At 38.0% G+C, this 22844-nt stretch overlaps 1 long non-coding RNA gene across 5 annotated transcripts in view; it reads left to right on the forward strand.

The window, feature by feature from the left end:
• Positions 1-22844, forward strand: part of LOC130421035 (uncharacterized) — a 133429-nt gene that overhangs the window by 26461 nt on the left and 84124 nt on the right. For 4 of the 5 annotated variants that reach the window (XR_008906750.1, XR_008906747.1, XR_008906749.1 and 1 more), the window contains one exon: positions 11300-11404. The exons of the other annotated variant lie outside the window; for it this stretch is intronic. This is a non-coding gene — a long non-coding RNA (uncharacterized LOC130421035). The remainder of the gene's footprint in view (positions 1-11299; positions 11405-22844) is intronic. 5 annotated transcript variants of the gene reach the window in all.

The following is a 22844-nucleotide window of genomic DNA, read 5'->3' on the forward strand; positions in this document are numbered from 1 at the left end:
GTATCAGTTTGTTCATCTTGTATATTCACTGGTGTTTTGTGAGGTCACAGTACAGTGACTCCTGCCTGTCAACTATTCTCATCTATAAGAAGGCGTTTGTCAGTTCACTGGTTTCTCAGCCCTCATTTAAGCAGTTCACTTGATAAGAGGTTGTGGATCGATGCATCTGATTCAACCGACAAAAATATTGACCTGGGCAGAGACTCGGTCAATGGATTTGTTTGTTAAGGGTTCTGTAGTGTTGCTTTATGTCTCTGTAGTGAGGGAAGCCTGAGGGATTCTGGGTAACAGGTAACGGTATCTGTGACCATTTATTTTCTGATTCAGGAACAGTTTTACTATTCCCAGGCCTATTTGACACCACTGTTGCTCTCGCAGCCAGTTCTATTGCTACTATTAGGCCAAGTTTTATCATGTTGAGTATAAAGTGAGTTTTTTGGGTGCTGCTGTTGTGAAAGAACACACATGTTAATCTGTTTTACTGGTGATGAATGAAAGCATTTGATACAGATGTAGAGTCAGGTGGTTTCATAGTGTCTTGCTGAAAAAATCTCTTCCTTGCCTTCGTGATGTGTCGTATATTCTGCTTACACTGTATTATGTCCAACTGATGAATAACGAATGAGTGTCAAGTGTCCGTGTGTGATCCTGCTGACCGATGAATTCCAGGCTCAAGTGAAACAAACACAATGGCTCTGAAAACAATCGTCTTTCCTCCTGTAAAACATTCACTATCGACCTTCTTCCGACGTCTCATGACGCTTTACGCAAAAGATGGGAAAAACTTCCTGTTCAATGTTAACAAACGCATTTCTGCCGTATTTCAAGTCATTCGTTTATAGCAGAATGTGAACTTGCACACTGACAGCACTTATTAACTACAGTTGTGTTAAAAATTATTCAACCCCCACTGAAATTGATTGTTTTGGTCGGTTTGACATTGATTATGATCATTCAGTCATCCTGCTTACAATTAAATCAAAGAGGCACGTGTAGGTCAGAGAAATATAACATAACATTTATAATGAAATAACCACAAATGTCTTTTCTGAGCTCACATCATTATCAGTTTTATTCAACCCCCAAGTGACATTCAATCTTAGTACTTAGTACAACATCCTTTTACTGTTATAACAGCTTTTAAACGTGAACCATAGCTTGACACAAGTGTCTTGCAGCGATCAACGGGTATCTTCGCCCATTCATCATGGGCAAAAGCCTCCAGTTCAGTCACATTCTTAGGCTTGCGCACTGCAACTGCTTTCTTTAAGTCCCACCAGAGGTTCTCAATCGGATTTAAGTCTGGTGACTGCGATGGCCACTTCAAAATGTTCCAGCCTTTAATCTGCAACCATGCTCTAGTGGACTTGGAGGTATGCTTGGGCTCATTGTCCTGTTGAAAGGTCCAACGTCTTCCAAGCCTCAGGTTTGTGATGGACTGCATCACATTGTCATCCAATATCTCCTGGTACTGAAGAGAATTCATGGTACCTTGCACACGCTGAAGCTTCCCAGTACCTGCAGAAGCAAAACAGCCCCAAAGCATGATTGACCCCCCGCCATGCTTCACAGTAGGCAAGGTGTTCTTTTCTTCATAGGCCTTGTTCAAACATAGCATTGATCCATGGGCCCAAACAGTTCTAATTTTGTTTCATCAGTCCACAGAACACTATCCCAAAACTTCTGTGGTTTGTCCACATGACCTTTGGCATACTGCAGTCGACTCTTCTTATTCTTTGGGGACAGCAAGGGGGTGCGGTGCGCCTGGGAGTTCTGGCATGGAGGCCTTCATTACGCAGGGTGCGCCGTATTGTCTGAGCAGAAACTTCAGTACCCACATCTGACAAATCGTTTCTTAGTTCCTCAGCAGTCACACGGGGACTTTTCTCCACTCTACGCTTCAGGTAGCGCACAGCAGTCGAAGTCAGCATCTTCTTTCTGCCACGACCAGGTAGCGTTTCAACAGTGCCCTTTGCCTTGAATTTGCGAATGATGCTTCCTATGGTGTCTCTTGGTATGTTTAACATCTTTGCAATCTTCTTATAGCCATTGCCCTTCCTGTGAAGAGTAATCACCTGTTCTCTTGTCTTCCTGGACCATTCTCTTGACCTCACCATGTTTATAACCACACCAGTAAATGTCTAGAAGGAGCTGAGTATCACAGTCATTTTAAAGCTGCCTAATTGGTGCTTATTAGGCTTTATTGCTGCTCCCTGATATCCACAGGTGTTTTCAATACCTGATTGAAAACACTTCATTGAACCTCTGTTCTTCAGAGTGGTAGTCTTTAAGGGGTTGAATAATTATGTCAATGAAGAATTCACAAAAGAAACGTTTACTACTGTTTTACAAAACTAATTGATGTCATTTTAGTTGCATATGGTTCTTTAAGAAGTCCTTGTAGGATTTCATTCTGAATACAATTACAAATGTACACTAAATTCCCTAAAACCATTTACAGCATTGGGGGTTGAATAATTTTGAACACAACTGTACATCAGTATTCTGTCCACTACTCTATAGAGGAATAGATGATGATTTTAATACTTGACGACGGATATTTAGCAACTGTATTGATTAAGTTGTTGTGACCGTAAACCAATGAGCTATTTGAATATCATGGATGTTTTCAATGTCTTTACATAATGTCGATTGTGTGCTATTTAAAGATGCAGTAAATCATATTTTTTTGTATTTAAAAGCGAACTGCAAAGGGTTGCACGGGCCGCATGCACATATCATAAAACTGCTCTATCATCAACTGGCGATTAATCTGATAAGCGTTATCCTGAAGATCATTCGGTTTGGAAAAGATGTATTTAGAGTGCCGCAGGGATGGCCAACCCGGCGTCCACCCGAGCTCCAGCATCCTTCACAACTTAAAAAAACAGCTCAAAACATACCTGTTCCGGATTTATTTGACTAACCAATTACTCTGTCTTGTGTCTAAAAAAAATCTTGTTCCTTCTCTCCCTTGCTTTCTCCAGCTTTAATCCTCCTAGTAGCATGGCCTTGTAAACTAACGGTACTGTTGAGCATGTTGACAAAATGTTTATATGCTCTCCTTCTTTTAAGTCGCTTTGGATAAAAGCCAAATGAATAAATGCAAATGTAAGTTAATGGCGCACTGGTTCCCTCGACCAGAAGCCTATGGATTTTTCTCATAGGCTTTAGGCAGGTCGCCGCAAATAAGCTCTGTGAATAACAAAGGTCTACTTACACGTTTTGTCTGTCAAGATAATCTTTACAAATGAACTCAATAATTCTTAGTTTTGAAATCTTAATGCAAGAGGTAAAAAGCTAACATTCGTGCCATTGTTTGATCCTGAAGTTTAAAGCAAGTTGTAAGTGATCAGGTTAACCTGGGCTTTGTGAGACTCTCTGTTCATTGTTCTCTTGAATACCAATGTAACTTCCGGACTGTAGGGGGAGATGTGTCTCTGCTCTGCATGTATAGTTACTCGTATGATAAACTGCTCTCTCTGTGTCTTTGCCTTCAGCAGAAATGAGCCTCAATGTGGCAGGAGTCACAGCTGCCCTCAAGGACATTTCATTGATGTTTTTTATTCAGTTAAATAAATCCCACAACTCCCTCAAGACTGAACATGTGTTAAACATGTCATATTTATGGATTTTAGTGTTCTGATGTCTCATGGAAATAGCTAATTTTTCTTTTTAATGGCAAACAGGTTTATGCCTCCCTTCTGGGAGATTCCATCTCTGCCTCATTATTTCATCAGAATAGGTTTTAAATTTCACATGGGGTAAGAGGGTGTGAAGATATTGATGGAATGGGAATCTAAATGCATTCCCTGCCTGTTCTTGTTCAGTTTCATATGCGTGAATAAAATAAGCACCTTTATCCTTTTCACTTCATTTCACATCATCTTTACACCTCACATTCTCTCTCACATCTACTTCAAGGGTCTCAGTGCTCTTGTCTCACTGTGCTGATTAACCAGCCATGTCAACGGTTGAGAATCGAGAGTGTTATTTAGATCTGCAATGTCTGAAAACAGTGTGTTGAGGAGATGAGTGCGTTAGGGAAATGATAGGAAAGAGTTAAATGGGTTGTAACATTTATTTTGAAATCTAAGTAATGCGTTTCTAGAAGTTTAGTTAAAGTTTAGTCAACAAATTTAGTCAATGTTTATTGAACCTTAATTTTCAAACCTTGTTTTTTTACCGTCTGCCTTATCCCTACCCGAAACGCATACAAACGCTCACTGCTGTGATTTGTGAACTTAAAGGGACAGTTCACCCAAAAACAAAAATTATATCTTGAGTACTTTACCCTATATTTAAAACTTGCAAATGACTTTATCCTCCGTAGAACAGAAAGATATTTTGAGAAAAGTTGTTTTGTGAATATACAATGGAAGTCAGTGGGGGCCAAAGTTGTTTTGTTGAAAATTTAAATATCTTCTTTTGTGTTCTGTAGAAAGTCATGCTGGATTGGAATGACATGAAGATAAATTGATGATGAAAAAAAATTGGGCGATGAATTGTCCCTTTAACAACAAGCATAAACCATAACGACATTGTAAAATCTTTGTTATAGTTATCTTCAAATAAACATTTATGATGCCGTTTCCAAGGGTATTCCCAATTTTTGGAGTTGCAGTTTGTTTACATACAAGTTAAGGGATGTGTGGAGGAAAATTGATGATTGACATTTTAGAAGGGCATGTTTTATGTTTAGGGTGTTAGCTTTTGCAGTATGTGGTGGAACTATTTACACGTGTAAATACTCATCTGTGACATTTTCGTTTTCTGTCCCATCACCACTTTAAGATGACGTGTTTGGTCAGAGAATAGAGTTCCATAAATGGAAAAAAAAATTTGAGAAGAAGTAAAAACATTTATGTTAATTTCTAGAGTTGAGCCGGATACTCGGCTGTACGGATAAAGCACTTTTGCCGAGTACGAGTATTATATGAGTAATACGAGTCAATATCTGTGCTCGGATTGAATAAAAATCCTCATTGGGTAGCTGACTGTGTCTGCGTTCTGTGATAGGCTAGTCACAGCGCCCCTCCCCTACACACATACAGATGTATTGTGTTGCTGACTGTGTCCGCAGCTCTCTCTCTCTGTCTCTCCCTCAGACACTCAGGTTCGCGCGTCTTTTCAGTTAACGTTTAGCTCTCTTCAGCTTCAGGTTTGTTTTTTACTTCGGTTTGTAGTACTTACTTATTAACCAGTAGAGTTTTGATAAACGTGGGGTTTGTTCAGATGTGGTGCTTGGTAGAATGCGTCTCTGCCTGTCAGAGTTTTTTTTTCTTTTTTAAACCGTCAGCTGGCTCTTGTTCATTACATTTTACTTCATAATTGCAACCGCATGTGTTGTATTCATTGTTGCAAAACTTCTTCTGTATATAGTTTGTTTGTTATCGTGATCAAAACCATTGATCTGAAGCTCAATGCTGATGCTGTCATGTAAATATTTTTCTAATCAGCAATAAATATAACAATTTCTGATCAACCCATATCAATTGCATGCCGGTTAAAGCCCCGCCCATCTCAAGACAACCCGACCCAATTTCCGGCTTAAATCCCGCCCACTTCCGGGTTAGGCCCCGCCCAGTCTGAGTACAGATACAGATACAGATAATTCATATGGTTAACAGATACAGATATAGATACAGATAATGCTGTACTCGCTCATCCCTATTAATTTCTTTAAAAGGCAGTTTTGAGACACAGTTAAAACGTTTTTTTTCCCTGGGCAGTTTTTCCACCAACTTCAGTGTAATGACAGTGTAATGGGGGTTGTTGTTTGTTCCAGCACCATGGACAGCAGCACTCATTTTTGGTTGCAGCACTTAATGAATATGCTTTTAGTAAGGGATAATCGATGGCTAGCGGTGAATTAGAGGATTTTAATGCACGACCTGGAGGCCAATAGCCACCCAAAGTCGATCAAACTTACTGGAACTACCTTTGCATAAAACAGTTTTAATGCACACCTACCAGACAATCAGAATCGAGTGTTCAAACAGACCATGATAAAAAAATATATATAACTCTGACAGTGACACAGATCACACTGCACGCTAAATTGCTTTAGTTGAATAATTTGTTGCCTTTGTGTAATAGGGATTGTGTTGAAAATTCTGTCACAACTCATCTAAAAGATTTGACAGATACATTACTCCAGTTCATGTCCCATTTTTCATTCCATCTAATCTGTTTTAGTAGCGTAGTTTTGTTGAATAGATTCATGGTTTATCTTTAATGCATTTCATTGCTTTTAATTGTAAAGAAGGATATAAGCCTCATGTTTTTTTTCACTGTTTTTAATGTTATTAGTTTTAATTTAACTTAATTCAATTGATAGAAGCAAATATTAACTTTTGTGTAGTGCAATGTACAATTAAACATTTAACTAAAGCGATACGTTTCCTCCCGCATCACATTTTTTGTGATAGTTTTATCTACTAATATAAGCTTGAGAATAAAAAGGATAGATTTCTTAGATCCTCTTAGTACCAGCTGCTTGATATTGCTGTGTACATACTTTTACCAACTATTTTAAATTATTTAACTAACAAAACTATGTTAGTACTAATTTAGCTGAAGCTAAACATTTCCTATATTCAAGACATGTTTAAGCGTTTAATTTATTCCAAAGAAATCCTTTTCATGTCAACACTTGAAACATCTTTTTTAATCAAACTGTTCCTGTGGAATGGATTCGGCTACAAAATGGGAACAAGTGAAGTGTATCCTTCATCTTACACTCATTTTCACGCCCCCCTCTGGTGATCCTGCTGTGGGTAGTGGAGACAAAATCCCCCCCTCTGAGATATAAGTGGGGCTTTAATATTCATAAATGCAGCTTCCTGAAAATGAACTTGTAGCATTGATGTTGAACAGCAGAGCTGTTACGGATACTGCTATCTCAGCAATACAATTACCTCACGCCTAAAACTTTAGTAACTGTTGCACTGAAATCATACATTTTTGCTCATCTTTATGGGAGAAGCTAATGTGCTGGTTTCTAGTTTAATAAATCCACAGGGATAAGTACAGAGATAATGAAGTTTATCTGTATTTAGTCAAGTGGTAACTAATTTAAAGAATTTAGATAAGAATGCTTATTTCCTTAAACACTTTGATGTCGCGTGATGAATGTTATATAAACGGTGGATATAACGCTGGATTTGGAGATCGTTTTAAACTGATACTGTATATGGAGCCGTCCCAGCGCTAAAAGATGCCGGACATGAACCTCATGTGGTGAGTGAAACTGATGTATGTGTTTTGTTGACAATGGGTGCGCACATGCTTTGGTTCAGCCTACCCCACCCCTCAGAAACAATCGTAAAGCTGTTTCTATCTTTTATAAATGTGATCAAACTAAAACCTCTTTGAAGATACGAATGATGCAATACTACTCTATAGGTACTCAAGATTAATATGAGATTTGCAGAAAACCTGTGTGTTACACCCTTGTCTCTCTTGCTCTGTATTGTCACCCACACAGGGCAGTAAGGTCTAAGTTTCGATACACAAGTCTATAAAGTCATATTTAGAAACACGAGAGCTTGTGTCAGTCACTATTCAACATGCCAGTGGAGGCCTCTAAGGGATAGTTATTTATTTATTTTCAAGTTTTACTAAATTAATATTACATACTGAATTTATAGTCTGTTTAATATTTAAATGTTTCACTCTCCCTTATCTTAAATGTGTGATTTAAATGTTTTCCTTATAGTCAATATGTTTTATGTACAGCTGCTTTGTAACTATGAAAATTGTGTCACTGGTAGTCAATTGTGCCCCAGAAGTGTTGCGTTTTGTTTTGAGTTATACATAAAAGAATGTATACAGGTTTGAAACAACTTGAGGTTGATTAGATGATGACAGAATTTTCATTTGTGAACTGTTCCTTTAACAAGATTTATGATGAGGATGAAGCCAATTTTGTTTATTTTTTTAATTAAAATTTTTCTTTGTTTTGGGGTTATTATTGTGCTGAAAAGATAACATTTCCTTTCATCTTGAGCTTTAATTGAGGCCTGTCTGATTTGTGCCCAAAGGGGCTGGTATTTGGCACTAAACGTTATTCCTTTTAACTTGACTAGTGCCCCAGATTTAGCTGATGAAAAGTAGGTCCATAGCATAATGCTTTTACCACTATGCTTCTCTTCCTAAATGATTTATGTAGAGTTATGTACGGTTATGTTTATAAAAGTTTCATATAAAGTTAAACATGTTTTACTTGCATTACAGGCCTTTGTAGTAGTGGAATATTCTGTGTCCTACAGTTTTGTGCTTTGCTTTATTTCATCGCATGATTTGCTGTAATGTTTTGTTCTGTCTGTCAAATTAGACACATCCTGATGCATCCTCATTGGCTTCAACTGTGCGACCTTGACCGGCCTCCTCCTCATATTAGTGTAATGAATCTCTCTCCTTTGCATCTAATCCCCTCTGCCATGCTGACTGTAACGTTTCTTCAATCTAAAACATTTATACCCACACTGTGGGTTGTAGCGGTTAGCCCTCACTACCCCCATAAGTCACATTATAGAGTCGTCTATCAAAAAGGTTTGGCTGTGTGGAGGGAGAAGATAGATTGTGTGAGAGAGTGAATTTATTACTCTGAGTTTATGGCGGTACACACATTTACCTCATATACATGCATCAATATCACTTCATGCCCTGCTGGTAGAGAATTATTCAAGTTCATTTAAAGTCACCATGAAATCAAAGAGAAACATTCTAAGTGTTTTACACAGTCTTGCAATGATTATTATAGGACAATAACTTGTTTAAATTAGGATATTTAAGTCGCTTTCAATAAAATGTCTTTGATAAAAAATCAACATTACTGGTGTGCATCTTGAGACAATAAAATAGCACTGACAAATTTTAAGATATGACATGGCAATTTATTTTCTGTTAGGACAGCTCAAACTTTCATTTTAGTCTGGGACTAACCTTGAGCCTTGTCTGTGGAAACCCGGTAGTAATCTTTAATAAAAAACATTAAGCTCTTCCTTTCTCAACAACAAAGCTTCACCACATGACGTAAACAACAAAAAAGGGGTAGGACTATACTGACTGTCCAATAACTACGGCGTTTTTAGCACTCCAGGCCCTGTGTCAGTCACTGAACACACAAACCAATCAAAAAGGAAGGGAAAAAATAAGCCCCGCCCTAAACTTATTAATAATTTCAAGTGCTGTTTCACTCGGATATACATCACGAACCGGAAGAGAAGTAAATCGCAACATCCGTTTCATGGTCATCTTGGTTTTGTCCCCTGGCAACCCTTTTTGTCTTTATATTTTTGTCCTTTAGTTCAAAATTATGCTGTTCAGGAATACACATGTGCAACCAAGAATAAGATGAAGAATAACCTTGGCAAATTTGAATTTGTTTAATTTAACACTTTAAAGTAAAAATCAAGAGAAAAATGTGGACTTTGTTATGCCTGTATTTATATGCAAAATATGCATTTTGGCTTTCAGGCCTTTTAGCAACTTTCGTTCAGAAGAAGACAAACTTAGCGTCTTTTTGCATAAACTGTTGCTTTTATTCAGTGAGAAAAGGTCGTCAGTACTGCCCCGCTAGCGGATGTCTCACTTTCCCAGTGCAGGAAATGAATGGATCTCAATAAATCCTATTTTAAGAAGTATAGGTAGTTTAGATGGTCAGAGTCAGGTTAGGGTGTGGCTTCCATACTTCGGATGAAGCGTTAAACCAAGGTCCTGACTACCTGTGGTCATTAAAAATCCCATGGCGCTTCTCTTAAAAGAGTAAGGGTGTTAACCCCGGTGTCCTGGCCAGATTCCATCCAATGGCACTTGTCAATCATGGCCTTCTAATGTTTCCCACTCTCTGAACTGGCTCTATCTTTCCCTCCTCTCCGCCTAAAGCAAAACACAATAGGGCTTTTTTAGATGCCTCATTCATGGGTTAGGGTAAGGGTTAAGGAAGATTTGAAACAGCAAGTATTTAGGCAAAACCAACAAGCCCCCAGATCTGACTCGAAACACCAAGATTATAATGAGAGCCGGAAACGCCTATTTGTTTGGCATCTGTAAGTGAACGGCAGGAAGAATCAACACATTCAGTTTACCATACAGTTGCCGGCTTGTGGATGAAAGAGTACAAACAAGCGTTTGCAAAACCTGCTACAAAGACAGAGACAGAGGTTGTGCATGCGCTGTGTTTGTGGTGGGAAAATCTGTTTAAAATCATAGAATATCAAATGGTAGTGTAATATCCCCAAATTCTACTGCACTAATGTGCTCATTATATATTCATAGAACTACTTGACCCGGCTGAAGAGGATGTTCAGCGCGTTTAATGAACAAAATGATGATTCTAGGAGTAGAATACAAATGCTTTTAACATGTGTCTTAACCAGACGTGATGCGACACTGCAACATAGCAACCGTTATTAACATAGAAGCCACTTGTCGTATCATGGCTTGTGGCTTATCACATCCTATTAGAACATGGGGGTCATTTTAGATTTTAGCTAAAGTTAACATTATAAACAAAACAGTCGGCATCAGCGTCCGATTAAACTCTCTGCACTGTAGAATAATAAAGCACATCACGATTTTCAGTTTGAGCCGTTTGCCAAATTTGATTGGAGTTTGAATCATTTCCACAGCCCTCAGTGCCTTTTATTTTTATGTTAGAGTCGATCGATACAGCAGCATCATGTGAGGTCAACAACACATCATTTACTCTGTATTGTTGCTAGGCTTTAACACAACATCTGACAGTACCTCCTCCTTGTTTTGCACTGTAGCTCTCTTGTATTGAGCGTCCAAAGCCACTTATTCCTACTAGATTTACATTTATTCATTCGGCAGACGCTTTTATCCAAAGCGACTTACAAGTATGAGAGCATATAAACATTTTACCAGATGGATGGCAGCTGAGAAACCCCTGCTGTGCATCTGCCCAGAGATCATTTTTATTGTGGGAATACATTTCCGACAAAGCAACACCTCACACTATCTCTGTTTCTCTTTGGTTTCTTTCTCTCATCTTGTAGTTCAGAGTGAAGGATTGTGTACTTATACCAATGTTTTGTTCTTTAGGTGCCAGTTATCCCTATAATGCCTTGCAGTAATAGTATAAAAACAATCACAACATTTACGAGCCAGAGGATGTTTGGAAAAGATATTCACTATGATTTATTCTCACACCTTAATCTTTCTACTTCATAACTGTTATCCTCACAGGAACTCAGGTTAAACAATGGTTTCCATACAAGAAGTCATTTCAGCTTACCTGACAGCTTCTTACTTTTTTCACATAATATAGAATAGGAATAGAGTGGATTGGGGGACTACGCTCTGCACATCACCAAGAGACTCCTGCAGCTCTACAAGGATTACTTCAAAGTCAGATATTCCCTTCTTAAACAAAGTAAGATTGTTAGGAATTGTTTTTTATGTTTTGTATGGTTGTTTGCTTAAAGTTTGTGAAATGAGCGTCATGTGATCGTGAAATTTGAAAACCAGGTGGATTTTTCATTGGGTGTATTAATGTGTTTAGTAACTGGATGCATAGTGGTAGACAACAGATTCAGTGAGTCCAAAATCGCCTACGTCCATACTTTATAGTAGATGAAAATGAGTCATTAGTATGTCTGAAAAACTCAGTGTGCACAAAACAGTAGCCGGGAAATACCCAGATGGTCTACTGCTTCTGCAGAGTGTGCATCGCATTGACACTTCTCTAAACCATGATTTGGGCGATCTGAGCTGTGGTCCAAATTGAATAAAATAAAAATAGCGGAAAAAGCGGGTGTCTGTTTTTTAAATGTAAGTACAGATTAATGAATTTCTCGTGAATAAATGATGTTTGTACCTCGGAACAGGTTGATGTTAAAGGGATACTTCACTCAAAAATTCTGTCATCGTATTCTCAGCTAAGAGTATACATCTGATGAACACAGAGACAGATATCTGGAAGAATGCTTATAACCAAACAGATCTTGCCCCCCTTTGACTTCCATAATAGGAAAAATTAATAATTGTTTTTGTTCTGTTGAACACAAAATAAGATATTTTGAAGAATGTAGGACATCAAACAGTTCTGGGGCACTTTTGACTACCACTGTATTTTTTCCTATTATTGTAGTCAATGGGGGGCAAAATCTGTTTGGTTATAAGCATACTTCCAGATATCTTTATCTGTGTTCATCAGAACAAAAGTGAAGGATGAAGTGTCCCCTTAAAACGTCATAAAGCATGGCGGATGCAGTACGTCCAAAATATATTCATACTACCCCGACATATTTTATATATAGCGTATTTAATTCATTTACATCAGTACGTACTGTCATAGAAAGCGATTTCGGACGCATGGACTGCACTGATCAGGCCATTGTTAGAAATCCATCCAGTGCACTGATAGATTAGCTTCCTAAATGTCCCACAAAGCACCATAGAAACCAGTAAACATTCAAATCGGGTTTCCTTACCAAAAACCACATCACATTTCACATCCGAGCCAACTCAATAAACATCATGCTATGTGTGATGCTAGATTTTGAAAAGACACACTATGTGTCTCACCCCATTGGGTTCCTGTCAGTTTGCTGTGTTCATTTAAATATAGCCATCAATCTCTCTTGGCTTCTGTCTGTATGTGAATTTTCTCCTCTCTTGCTCACTTTCCTTTACTAAAGTGTGTGTGTGTCTTTCGCATCGTGCATGTAAAATGAATCATGTGCATACTCTCTTAAAAGCTCTTTTGAAAGCATTGCTCTTTTTGCTAATGAGGTTAAGACCCTCTGTATACTCACAGACAAACAAAATTACACCTGTTTTATTTATGTCTGATAATTTATGGTTTACACTGTTGGTTACCCTGCTTCAGAATGCAGCTTCTACAAAACATGACTACCAGAAGCTTGTTAAAACAGCTTGTTCCAGATGCACGGCTAGCTTGGCCCGGCTAATGATCAGCTTCAGAGCAGAATTTTCCAGCAGTCATGACATCTACAACTCAGATATTGAGTTGTAAATAAGGAAACTGTTAAAGTTCTGCTCTTATTAGATCGTATCTCTATGGTGTGCTTGTTCTCAGTAGACTCGTGTGTAATGACCGGTGATGCTGTGAAGGTTACAGGATGATCAATAACTCTCTGACAGACTGCATTATATCATGTGATCAGACCAGCATTGGCATGTTTTTAACCCCCTGAACAATCTCTTGTTCTTCTCATGAGTGTCTTTCATTACGGATGTTGTATTGATTGATGTCCTGAAGGATTGTTTCACTGAATCATTACTAACAGGTCAAACTCTTTAATGAGGCCAGTGATTTTCACCACCTTCATTTCTCTTTGAGCGCGACTGCCACCTGATAAACGTTGTCCGCTGCTGACTGTTGTAATCTCTCACATCAAGGACACAGCTTGTTCGGAGAACCTCATTTGCAAAGAATGAGCTGAAGATGCTTTTCATGTGGGTTACACTTTTGCATGAGGCCGCCAGAATAAAGGCAACCATTTGGAGGTTTCAGTGGGAAGTTTGGCCTCATCTGAGAAACGATGTGGACGTAATGAACGTCGCTGTTATGTAAAGGCACCATCTGTGTGTGGAGTGTGGGAGCAGTTGCAGCCCCTCAGGTCTCTGAACAGGGACATTTTGTCATTCTCTATGCAGGGTATAACAGCCATGCAAGATCACATGTTGCCTCGAACCCTTAAAAACACAATGCTGCACATTTTCACAAAGCCCCTGTTATTGAAATAATGTGTATTTGTAAAAATATATTTGTTCCATGTTTAAGTCTTGCCCTAAAGAAATTCTTCACCTAAAAAACAAAATGTCTTTTACGTTTACATTTTCATTTAGTCATTTGGCAGACGCTTTTATCCAAAGCGACTTACAGTGCACTTATTACAGGGACAATCCCCCTGGAGCACATGGTGTAAAGTGTCTTGCTCAAGGACACACTTGTGGTGGCTGCTGGGATCGAACCAGCAACCTTTTGATTTACCAGTTCAGTGGTTTAACCCACTAGACCACCATCTCCGGTCTCTTTTATCTCCCTGTTGAATAAAAACTGCATGTTCGGGTTATGTAGGTTTTGAAGCATGGTTGCTGGTTTGTGGTGGTTCAAACTGGTCCTAAACCAGTTTAGCACCATCTTAAACCAGCACATGACCAGCTTAAACCAACTACCATGCTTCAAAACCTACCTAACCAGCATATGCTGTTTTTTCAACAGGGTTATTCATCCTCATGTCATTTAAAACCTGTGAATTTCTGTGCAAGATAAAAATAGATATTTTGAGAAATTTGTCGGGCGTTTTGTGTCTCTACAACGGAAGTTAATATAGCCAGTGATGTTTGGTTACCAAAGATTTTCAAAATATCTTCTTTTGTGTTCTACAGAAGAAAGTAAGTCATGAAGTTTGTAATGACATGAGGATGAGTAAATTGTGACATAATTTTCGGATGATTTTTGGGTGAAGTATTGCTTTAATTTGCAATCTTTCTTTGTTCAAGTTTTTCTTTTTTATTGAAATGTTTCATTCTTTTTCATGTTTGGATAGAGATGGCTGCCTCATACTCTATGTAGTGTTAATGCAGTGTTACACACAGTACAATCAAGATAGAAGTCTATAATCTGTAAGTCTATTAGAAACCTATTTAAATGTGTTTGTATCAATGATAGCCTACATCCAATTTTTACAGCAGATTTGAGCAAATTATCACGTCAACAAATGCCCTCCATAGCAATAATCAGTCTGTTGGATGCTTTGGGAGTTGTTGTGAGGATTCAAACAGTGAATGTTCCTGGAGCCTTTTATTTACTGTAGACGTTTCAACCCATAAATCTGTGTGTCTCAACCCACCAGACATTGCAGAAACGTTTTTATTGTCTGGTGCTAAAGCATCGAGTCGATTTGTGTAACAAATAAGATGTCTCTTAGAGTGAGATAATAAAACAGATTCTTGAAACTGAAGTTGAGAATAAAGCACTCTGAGTGAGCGATCAGTGATACCATTTCAGAAACTTTGCCCAACTCAAATAGCCTGTTCAACACAAAGACATTTCACTTTCGCTGTATATTTTGTCTAGTTTTTAGTCCTGGATATGTTTTGTCATGTTTATATTTGTGTTTATCAAGTGCTTATGAGGATTCTAATCGAGCACATCATAGGTTGGTCAAGGGAATAGATGGTGTGAATGTTTAAAGTAGCATTTAGCACATCCTCAGAGAGGGAGGCGATCTATTTGAGATATTGATCTACAGTAAGCGCTTCTTATAAAAAGATCAATAATAAATCAAAACAGAGCTGTTAAACATGCAGAAAAGAGCTGCTTAATGTGTCTTTGACTGGAAGAATTCCAATCGAAAAAGTCCTTGTCACTATCAAAACCAACTATAAAATCAGTGACGCTGTCATATTTGCTTTTTCAGGTATTAATTTTTGACCTTTTTCTGTCTGTCTCCTTCCTCCCCAAACCAAATGCATACTCACAGTCGCCATACATCATACCTCACTACACTACTTCTCAAAAACACTATGCAGTTTGTGCCATACAAAAATCATTATTCCTATAAAAAAAGTCCCCACAATGTACAAATCTGTGTGTGTTGTTTAAAAACAAATCTGTGTGTGTGTTTGTTCGGTTCTTTATGTTGCTGTTTATTAGCCCTTCCTTCATAAAAAGGTCAGCTACGGTATATTATCAAACAAAAACAAAACACAAACTGCCCCCTCAAGTGGACCTCATAATAATTTTTTTAAACAAAATGTTAAAAAAGTTCAAATCTTGTTTATATTCTCTAAACACAATCCTGTCAAACAGACATGCATGCAAAAATCCTGACTGAAACAGACAGATAAACTTGTTAGATGAGATCGCACATATCACATGATCAAAGTGAAAGTGATTTACATTGCAGATCCTCAGGTGTCATAAAACATACTGGCTTTCACATTTATTTTTGGAAGGTGCAAATAAACAGGTTCCTGCATCACCTGTGTTAATATTACGAGATGTTTTTTTTAGGTAATTTAGAGTTTGTTGCTCCCAAATTTGACAATGATATTGACCACGTATATTTGCACTCCATTCAATACTAAAAAGTAAAGGGAGGGTGGGAGAAGACGTGTTGTTGTATGCAAAACCCGGAAGCGATTTATCATTTTAGGACTTCCGGTTCCATCGCTCCAAAGCCTATGAGTTTTTTAATGGGTTTTTGGTAAATCGCCTGAAATATGGCCTGTGGTAAACAAAACCTCTAAATATTTTCAAAACTTTTTACTCTATGACATAGAACACACCAATTATAACTGGCTTGGGATTTTTTAAAGCCTAATTGTGTCCTAAAAACGGCGGTTGCTATCTAGTTGTTAAAATTGACTACTTCCTTTGGCGGGACGTTAGATGTCATTGCGTATATAAAGCTCACAAATAATCCAACATGGACACAATCCCCTCAAAAAGTAGATCCGGTTTTTAGTATGTTTTTAGTATCGTTTTAGCTTTTTACTTCTGCCGATTGTATTTCGGCTTCAAAAGTAACAAATGTTGTGTTCATTTGTAAAGATTATCTTAACGTGTAAACATCATAAACCTTATTTTTATGGGATCTTAAAAAAATGATAAGCTTAAAATAAAGCATATTTTTTGCGATCTTCAAAAAGTCTATGGGAAAAATGCATAGGCTTTTGGTCAAGGGAACCAACGAGGCACTTATTTCCGGTTAGCCAACAAAAATAGGTCATCTGTGAACCATACAATTGTGCGGAACAATTGTAATTTAATTAGATCACACTATTACTACCAATATTTTGCTGCTTAAAACACCAATAGAAACCAAATAGAAACCATTAGAAAATTGTAATGATTTCTAGTAAAATACCATTATAAACCACTATCCATTAAAACCAAAATTTATTTCTTTATTATGTTTTGGGCATCCATTAAGAGACCTGCACGGGACGGATTTTTCATTTCCGCTCCCGCAAGATTCTTTCCCGCTCCCGCCCGTGCCCGTCAAAAATAGATATGATATTGTCCCGCTCCCGTCCGCAACGTTTTCCATTAATCCTGCTCCCGCCTGCAAAATCCCGCTGGTAAACTTTACGCAGGATTTTGTCGCAACTCACAAAAGGGAGGTGCTTTCTTTCGCTGTTACGTTGGGTCCCGCGGGAGTGCAGGTCACTACATCAAATAGGACTATTCTGCCAGATAACACCCCGCCATTAAACACATCACATATCAGTAGCAAGCGTCATAGTTTCAATTTAAACCACTACGATTCCCATTATAACCACATATGATGTAATAATTAAATGTTTTACATTACAGTATCTATCGTGTTATGTGTTTTTGTCCTTACTAGAGTATCCCATTGTAAGCCATAGTGTTGTTTGAGAGAGCGAAAAACACGACATTAAATGTATGTTGTCGTTTTCCTCATTTGTTACTGCTTGCGGTGAGATATTCTACTGTGTTCAATGTCGCTTTCAAAGCTTTAGCACCAGCAGTGTGGCTGTATTGAAGTAAAACACAGTGACCTTTAGTGTGTTTAATCACAGCTGTGCCCGTCTGGTTTGGTCTGGTTGAGGTATGATGAAAGCCGGGTGTGTTTACCTCTATTGGGTCGATGGGTGTGCAGCTGAAAACTAGTTTTTTTTTTTTTTCGATGTCATAAACCTCACGTCTCTTCATCTTTCAGTCTCCCTCGCTGAAATGTACCATGCCCTGCCCTTATTGATTCAGCCCACCATCTCTGTTTCCTCCTGCTGACACTGAGACCAGCACTGAGCCAAAGATAGAGGTTCAGACCAGCAAGAAGGAACTTTCATGTTTCCTTTTAAAAGATGAAAAGTAAGAATCAGTGATGGTTGAGGGAATCCAGATCATACTGAAAGAGGTACCGCAGAGAAACATGGCTGTGATATCTAGCATCTTGTGATATTAGATAGGTTTGGACTATTGTATAATATTTTCCTAGTGTGAGCGTCGTTCCCATGATCCCCAGCTATGACTGGCTGATTGATACTGAGCGTGCAGCATGTCTGCTGTAGTTCAGAATTCTTGACAGAAACCTGGGAAAAATGTAATCATTTAGTGTCAACATTGGTGTATTCCATTACTGTTTTGTAGTACCACCACAGTTACTCACTAGACTTTTGCAGTTGTAAACCCAAAAAGTATTTTAGTCATTAATTGATCTTTTTTTCAAGTCTGTCTAGTGTTCTTTTTCAAACTCATATGTAATAGAATCCAAAATGTTTTCACATTTTTTATGAGGATACATGCATACATTTGAGCTGGTTTGGAGTGTGTCATTGGGTCTCCGGTGCTCTTAATAAATTCAATAACGTCTTATTGAGATTTACTATGAAAATGGCATGAAATTGCAATTTGAAAAATACCAGTCAGTTTTATATCTTGTTTGTGCTTTTTTTTATTAGTCCACTTTTTAAAGCTTAATGAAAGCTCATTTTATTTAAACATTGCAGTTGATAATTGCTATTTAAAGAGCATTTAGCAAGAGGTTTTTCTGCAGTTAAGACTTATTCGTTTAAAGAACATTCTTCTTCTTCTAAAGAAGAGTCTTCCTTGTGCTTTAGGGTGTGTTTAGGGATTGCTATTCTTTCTACTTTCTTTAAAAAATAGGCATACTTTTATATAATGAATACAGTCACAGCTTTATGGTGTCCACTATTTTTAGAGGAAGGTTTTGAGTTTACATTGTTGGACATTGAATCTGATTCAGAGTGTAAATAATGGCTTGGCTTAAAACTTTCAGTTATTTGTGTTGAACATATGGTTTTATATTTAGGCTGCAAAGGCTGTTATGAGTGATGCTATTGTGATGGATGCACAAGGCCTGAATAGAGACCGATAGAGAAGAAACAGATGAAATAGGTTGTGGGATCTGTTGATAAATAGTGATATTTGAAAGGTTTTTAAATGTTACATTTTAAAATGTTCGTTTTCTTAATGTTCACAAAAAAACACATCTGTATTGTACAAAGCATTCTGTTCTCTATTTTTTGCTTACTTGTTTTACTTACAGTAGGCCTATAACAGATGAGCACAAACAATTTAACACTGTATACAACACTAACAACAGTGTAAGACAGTCTTTGCTCCTGAGAGTATTTTTATTCATTGAATCAATATTGAAATAATCCCCAGAGAGACATGTGGCATGCTAAAAGAACTTTGTTGCTTTACAGTGTTTACATGCCAATTGTTGCTGTAGTTTGAATAAAACTAATGCTTTTATAATGCTTCTATTACCAGTTGAAACGATATGACATGACTGTACAGTCTGTTTTATTTTACTGATCTATAAGAGGTTGCTATGAAAGCACAATAATCATAATTGCTGTCTGATGAAAGAAAAAGAGAACACGGATACCTCATTTCCCCTCTTGGTATCAACATGGATAACATTTAATGGGCCGCATTATGTTTGTCTTAACAAATTCCCAAATGACTTCTAATGTAGATGACACAATTCAGTGGGCTTATGTGAAAACATATCATGTCATAAAGTACCCTGTGTTTTGAATGCTGTTGAGGGTTTAGTAGGTAGTATTACATTCTGAACAGTGTGCACTGTTACTTGACAGTCCAGGCATGAGATTATCCTCAGTAGATGCACATCAGAGCTGATAACATTAAAGACCACTTAAAACCAGTTCACTGCAGTACATTATCTATGAATTATAAAAATCTGTTTGCCAGGACAGCTCCTGCACTGCGCACTAATCTCTTGCCGATGAATAATTAGGTCATGTGCTTTGTTTACCAAACCACTGATTTCACATATCAAGAATTGATCACAATGATGCTGATCATAAGAATAAAATATACAAAAATGTGTTGTTTTACTCTAGACAAAACTGCCTCAACATGAGATTAATTATTATATTAAATTAAATCAGTTATCAGTGACACTAGGAGCAGAAGCACATGGCATGTAGAAGAGATTGAGAATCACAGGGGCGTTTTAGACTTTCGATTTTCTTGCGCCCATTTTGAGCTAACCGCATTGATCTCTCTCAGCAATGAGCTTCATAGTGGTCCAAGCACTGGTCCTTGAGGAACCCCAGTGATTATGTGATGTGATTTGGACAGCTTTCCCCTTCCTAACATCCTAAAAGTATTATCTTGGGAGTTTTGGATTCAAACAACTAAAACTGAGTTCTTGTGTTCAGTGATGAGAGGCTTGCTAAGGATCTGATGAGTTTGTTGAAAACAGAAGAGAGAGAGATCCAGCAGATCGTGGACAGAGGATTTTACCTACTTCAATAATAGATTTATCTGTATTTCCCAACTAATTTTATAGTGCCTTTGTCACTCATTCAAGTTATAACTAAAACATTTTTCTGTGTGTCTCGCTTTTATCTTTCTTCTTTCTCAGTCTGGTTTCTTTGTGTCTCTTCCACGTCTGCATGTTTCTGTCCAGTGCTCTTGATGTTTTCTCTCACTTGAGTGCTGTTTTCGGCTCTCCACTTCAATTTCCTTTTTCTTTCTCACAAATTTTTTTGTATCTCAATCCTCTTTTTCAAGTGCTCTTGTCTTTGAGAATTGCGTGACCTGCTGTCTGTTCTCTGTGAAGAGCAACTATTGAGTTACTTAGCTTTTAGTCAGGTCAGTCTTTCTCACAAGCACACAAAGACTCTTGTTCAACATGCTAGTGTTGTCTCTGTCTCACATTTTAAACTAAGACAAAGCCACTGAAGAAACCAAACCCTTGTCCTCTGATTGTGTGTGTGTGTCTAGTTTGTTTGTGATTGAAGTGCTGTTGTATTTTTCCTCTTCTCCTCAACTATAATAGAGATCTCCAGATCGCTCTTCAGTGAGGGGATTCTGGGATACATTTGTTAAACACTGACTTTATCTATACACTCTGAAAACGGTTGTGTTAAAAACAACACAATCTGTTCTTATGTGAACTCATCTCTGTGTCTAGTTAAAGGGATATTTCATTAAAAAAGCAAAATCTCCCCATGTTTTTCTTTCCCTCAAGGCATCCTGACTGAATGTGACTTTCTTATTGAAGAATAATGCATTCTGAGTTATAAAACTAGGTATCATTTTACTTCCAAGCCGTAGAATGGGATTGAATGGGGGGCAATTTTTTGAAGCTCCAAAAAGTGCATCCATCAACCAAAGAGCTGCTGGACACGGCTCAGTGGTCTTAACAAAGTTCTTCTGAAGGGAATCTATGTGTTTGTTTAAGAGAAATATTCATATTGACAACAATATTAACGATAATATCTAACATCCGTTATTCCTCAGATCCAAGCGAATGAGAGGCTTGTTTTCAGGCACAGCCAATCGGAGAATCAGGGGAAAAAAACATTTAATTCTACCATTATCCCCCTTAAGCCAAACCAGAAATCTTTTCCACACATCCACATTCTCTTTGGATACATAATAATTAATTTTGTTCACACAATGAGGATATGTGAAACAAACTACATTTTCCAAACCTTTCAAGCTCCACCATTTCACTGTCCAGAGAGACCTTACAGACCAAAGCATCGTGAAATCTCCTCCAGCTGATCTCAGAGCAGTGTGTGTGTGTGACTGTTGAAGATGAAAGCTGATCAGTATTCTGGGAGTCGCTTCAGTCCCATTGTGCTGCAAATCCACTGCTGACTGTGCTGCCTCTGTCCAAATGAGTCTGCTTGTGTTTCAGGCCACAGAGATCATCTCATTCAGCACTGAGCCATAACAGCACGATGCAGGTCACACACATTCATCTGGACATTTATATTTAATGGTAGATTAGATTAATTGTAGGGGTAAAGTAATCGGTACTCACACATTACACAAATACATTAGAGACCAGCATCTGTGCAATGAGCCAGAAGATGTGTAATTTACACAAAAATGAAGTCATTGTTTAATCACTTGTCACTCTTTTCCGTATACATGACATCCCTAGGTTCTGTTATTCGGAAACATGTCTTTTCCTATCACTGCTATATGGATGATACACAACTCCACCTGTCATTTCAGCCTGACGATCTTTTCAGCGTGCCTGAGTGATATTTTGCTCTTGATGAAGGACCATCACCTGCAGCTGAACCCTGCAAAAACATAACTGCTTGTAATCCCGGCCGACCTGAAGATTCATCACAACCTCTCCATTCAACTAGGCTCATCAACCATCAAAAACCTTTGAGTGGTTATCAATGATCAGCTAAACTTCACCGATCATGTTGCCAGCACCACCCGGTCCTGTAGATACATCCTTTACAACATTAGGAAAATTAGACCTTTCCTCTCAGAGCATGCTACTCAAGTCCTAGTCTCGGCTCTTGTTCTGTCTAGACTGGACTATTGCAATGCACTACTTGCTGGACTTCCAGCTTGCACAACCAAACCTCTACTGATGATCTAGAATGCAGCGCCAAGAGTTGTCTTCAATGAACTGAAGAGAGCACACGTTACTCCTCTCTTCATTAAGTTACATTGGCTCCCTATAGTCGCCTGCATCAAATTCAAAGCTCTGCTCTTGGCCTACAAGGCCACAAATTATTCGGCACCCCATTATCTAGACTTGCTAATGCAGACTTGTATACCCGCCAGATCCCTACGCTCTGAAAAGGAAGGACGCCAGTAGTGCCATTCCAAAAAGGGAAAAATCACCTTCACAGTAGAGCTGCACGATTCTGGATGAATTGAGGATCCCGATTCTTTTGTTTCAAATAGAGATTGCGATTCTTTTACGATTCTGAATGATGACTAAAGGTAATACATAATTTACTAGAGGTTCTGACAAAAGAAATGTTTATTTAGTCGCGTCAAAATTTAAGTAAGCAAACTCTAGTGTTTTTTCATTTTTTTTTTTACT

The sequence above is a fragment of the Triplophysa dalaica genome, chromosome 5 (genome assembly GCF_015846415.1).
Source record: "Triplophysa dalaica isolate WHDGS20190420 chromosome 5, ASM1584641v1, whole genome shotgun sequence".
NCBI lineage: Eukaryota > Metazoa > Chordata > Actinopteri > Cypriniformes > Nemacheilidae > Triplophysa > Triplophysa dalaica.